This window comes from Coptis chinensis, chromosome 8 (genome assembly GCF_015680905.1).
Source record: "Coptis chinensis isolate HL-2020 chromosome 8, ASM1568090v1, whole genome shotgun sequence".
NCBI lineage: Eukaryota > Viridiplantae > Streptophyta > Magnoliopsida > Ranunculales > Ranunculaceae > Coptis > Coptis chinensis.
The window spans coordinates 79,463,367-79,468,098 of NC_141463.1; positions in this window are offsets into that span (position 1 = coordinate 79,463,367).

Genomic DNA, 4,732 nt, shown 5'->3' on the forward strand with positions numbered 1-4,732 from the left:
TAAAAACTACAGGTTTAACTTACCATTTCTGTTAGAACTCGGAGAGCCACTTCAATTGACTCGCCAATTTTCTCATAGTTTCCTTTGTTTGGATTGTATTGTAGCATTGACTCATTGCAAAGGGAAGAACACATAGCAATATGAAGGAGGCAAGTAAATTCTGCAAGAAACTCAAGCTGAAGAAGGTCAACAAAAAATAAGTGGGTTATCCAAGCTCTTTGATTGCTCATGTCAACACAGACTATCATGTATGGAAACAGACATTAAGAATATGTTTATTATTTTATGGGTAAAGTATGATATTATTTTATACAATCGAAAAGGAAATAGGATGGGATACCTTTTGATTTCACAGTTTCGGCAAGGAAAATTTTGAGTTTGATTCTAACTTTTTTTTTAAAAATTATAAAATGGGAGGAAGGAATTCAGAAATAAAAAAAATCATATCAAGCAATATTTTTATTATAGAAGGAAACATTTACCTTCACACTTGCACTGTCAAGAATAATGCCTTCGATGCATATGTTGTTCCGCTAACACGAACTCAGCAGAAATGTTATGGTGCACGAGTTAACGACACATATCCGGAAAGAAGTATCAACGAAATAGTAAGTTAGGAATTGAAATAATTGCTTAAACTACACAAAGAATAGGAAAATCGCTTTCCGTGCATTCTTCCTACTTAATCAATAAAAACTAAAATAGTAATTATATTACTTTCACACTAATGAGTAATGACAGAGATCTAAAGAATGAATTTCCAATACATAATGAATGTACTGAATAACAAAGAACTTCCGAGTTTCAAGTTTACTACCAACCTACTGGGAATAGTTTAAATAATTAAAATAGGTGAAGCGATATGAAATTTGTATAGAGACGTCATCCGATAATCACCTTTGATACAGACATCGTGGTAGTTGTAAGAGTACCAGTCTTGTCACTGCAGATTATTGTTGTGCACCCTAGCGTCTCTACTGAAGGCAAAGACCTTACAATAGCATTTAACCGTGCCATTCTTTTTGTCCCAAGAGCTAGCACCTAATTCAGAAGAAGAAAGAGGCTAATCACATATTAAAAGAAACAAAATAATATTATGCAATAGATTTGTGATACTAATAACTGATGTGAGCATCGAACTATGGCATCTATAAAACAAAATAGAAAATTAGAACTCAAGACTTGTTGTTTTGCTCATTCTTTCAGATAGTTTCCAACATATATACATGCATGAACACAAAGCAATAACAATGATATTAAACTAAAATATTAAATAAATTGGACTAAATCACAGAAGTATCACTGAAGAAGAATATACCTATAGAGACATATAGTACTCACATGTTTCCTTCAATGTGATCACTTCAACAAAAGGTGTCCCTGCATCCAAAAAGTTACAAATACTATTAATCTCCACTTTAAGAGTGTCATTACTACTGTAGGTCCACAAAAATAAGAGTACTAAATGAATTACAAAACCAATATCTTACCACTATATAAATCCCCTCTTCATCGGGTCAGGCTGAAAAGGCCTCGTTCTTTCTTCCAGGAAAAAGGAGTGTACTGTCCTATTCTCCCATTTCAGATGCCTTAGCTGTTTTGTATGATTCATATGAAGCAATCGGCCCGGATAGATCCATATTCCTCTGCTTCTACGAGGGATTCAGATGTGGATTCTGAAGAGATAAGTCTGTGTTAATTTTCGGTCTTAGAGTTTTAGCTGTGCTTTTCTATGTGAATTTAGAGGTGGAGAAAGAAGGATTTGGGGGACTCGTGGGGTTTAGAATCTTATTTGTGGGGACTCACCGTATAATTCCTTATTCCCCGCGAGTTTTTTTCCCCTCTCCTGATTTCTTGTGACTAATTTTGGGTACTTAAAATTTGCTTACGTGGACAGTCTAAGAGACCAGGAAAAGGGACTGCGAAGTCGCTTTCAGAGTCTCCTATCTTAAATAACTAACACTGCCAATCTGATTTCTACCTCATCAAAATACGAAAAAACGATTGTGCAAAATAAGAAGAGGCGGAAATCTTTAGAACCATTCGGTGGAATAGTCACACTCGATTGTTCAATCGTGTCGTCTTGTAACATTCTGATCCACAATCGGGTATGCTGATGAAAATATTTGCAATAGCTATGACATTGTAGTAAACATATACACAATATTAAATAGAACTTTGTTATACAGAGGAATTGGTTAGCAACATGCCAACATATTTAATACAATATTAAATAGAACTTAACAAACACTATTTATAGCCGATGGTGCATTATTTTAAGACTAAAAATAGTGTTTCTATCAATAACAACTTTGAGGAATTTAACTAACAGTTAAAATTTGATTTCGCAAGACAAAAAGAACTGATATCTCATTAACATCAAAGGTGATGAAATAAAAGTGAGATAAAAAATCAACCGCCAATCCTTTGAATCTGCGAATCCTTTGAACCAAGCGCAATGAGGAGCCAAGGTTGATGAAATATCCCAATAAAGCTTTTGAAGTGATTTCTTCTTCATCTGTATATAGAAAAATCTTTTGAGTGAAAGATCTTTCGTGAGGGGAGAAGCAAAGGTTTTGGATGAGAAGAAAGAGTTTTTTTGGTTTAAGTTGTTTTAACGTTTTTGGGTCTACGTAAACTTCCTTTAGAACTCCTAGTTTTTTTCTTAATCCCCAGATTTCTCGTGGCTAATTTTGGGTACTTAAAATTTTCTTACATGGATTCTGTTCATTCTTCCGAATCTCGATCCTTTCATCAAATCATGTCTAAACCATCCACTGATGTAAAGATTGGGCGTGGGAGAGGTAAATTCGACGAAAGAAACTCTCCATGCGATCATCTTCAGGTATAGGGGGAGAGAATGAGCAGATGCAATTTTTTTTCTTTTTCTTTTTTTTTTGGTATAGAGACTGTGATTGAAAAGAAAGGGTTTTGGGTTTTGTTTTGTTGAACTTCCTTATTCACCAAAATCACCAAAAGTATTCCCCTGATTTCTCGTGTCATATCATCCTCAAACCATGACTACAGTGTGCCCACACCATAGAACTTTCTCATACTTAATGAAGTTTACTTAAAGGTATGACAATCCAGCTAAACAAAAATACCCATGAATAGCAAGCTCCTGGAGATATCAAACACCAAATCAGCACCTTGTTACTAATTAGGAATCCTTCTTGACATGCAAGCCTCTCAAAGAATATTTTCACTTATCCACACCAGCCACATCAAGCAACATAATCGACATGACGTTCCAAAGGCAAATCCTTCAAGGTGAAAGCAGTCTGTTATTCGAATGCTTAATCTGCTCTAATAAGTATCCTCAAGACTCATAACAGTCAGGCAGATGAAAGCATTTTTAGTTGGAAAACCAATATTCAGGGTCCAATGACCTGTGGGGTTCCCAACGGCACGCATAAACATCTACCAACTTTAACTTCAAACGCCTTATTTGAATATCCATACTTAGAGTGAGTCGTGCAAGACAGACAACATGAAGTCTTTACTGAAAAGAGTGTTGGGATCTCGACCCCAGCTCAAAGGTAGCACGTCCAATCTCATTTAAATATATAACTGTTCCATCTAACCTTGATTCACACACACACACGCACACACACACACACACACACACACACACACACACACACACACATATATATATATATATATATATATATATATATATATATATATATATATATATATATATATATTTCATTGAACTCCTCCAAAATATGGATTCACTCCCAACATGTGTTTAAACGCATGACGATAAATCTCTTAGCGGGCGATATATAAAAGATCGCCAACTGAAGGAAAAAAGACTTCAGACTCTTTTCATAGAAATTTGGGTCAACCCCATCACAAATTAAAGTGAAGTAAAGCATAAGAAATCGTCAAATTAACACTGAATCACAACATCACTCTATATTAGAAATGAATTCAGACTGTAACACTAACAAAAACAAAAAGTTGGATACGTTTCCTTTAAATATATATATCAGGTGCTCTGTAGAGTCCATCATCAATAACTCCGGCATAGTCAAGCAAGATTTCAATGATAGTAATGAATTTCCGTAGATCTAGATATGGATCAGGCGCAATTTCCGCTAGATAAGCATCAATGAGTCGTCCAGCCTTCAAGACTGAGCCATGACTTGGAGAACCAAGACCTTCAAATTCATACCCAAAATGTGATGCTTTTTTAGATTCTTCATCTTCGATTTGTTGCAAAAGAAACCAAGTGCTAAGAAATCCTTCCTTTTGTAATTGTAAGTGGGATGAAAGTACCAATGAAATAGCTTAAGGCTTGATAAGAGCCCAAAACTGTAGTTTTAACCCCTTAATAATCATACTGTTAGACCAATTATGTGAATAATAAGTAAGAGTTAATACTGATTACGTGTTTCTATGCATTTCAGGCTTCAAAGTCCATTATGTGCGAAAATGTGCCACTTTAAGCGAGATAAAGGAGCAACAGTCGGTTGAGAACTTCCGAATGCCATATCTTTGGACTCGGACATCGGATTGAGGCCTACCTTATGTCAAAACGACCGGCTCGAAAGAGCTTTCCAATGGTTCAAGCCTTGACCCAATCAGAGGAGCAGAAGTGGACGAAAAGTCTGTGGAAGCCAACTGCAGCTGAAGAGGCCTTTTGATCGAAAGAATTGGGTTTGGGCCCGATTCTGCCCAACCCATGGCTCCAAGCCCATGCACGAATTTTGGATCTGGATGT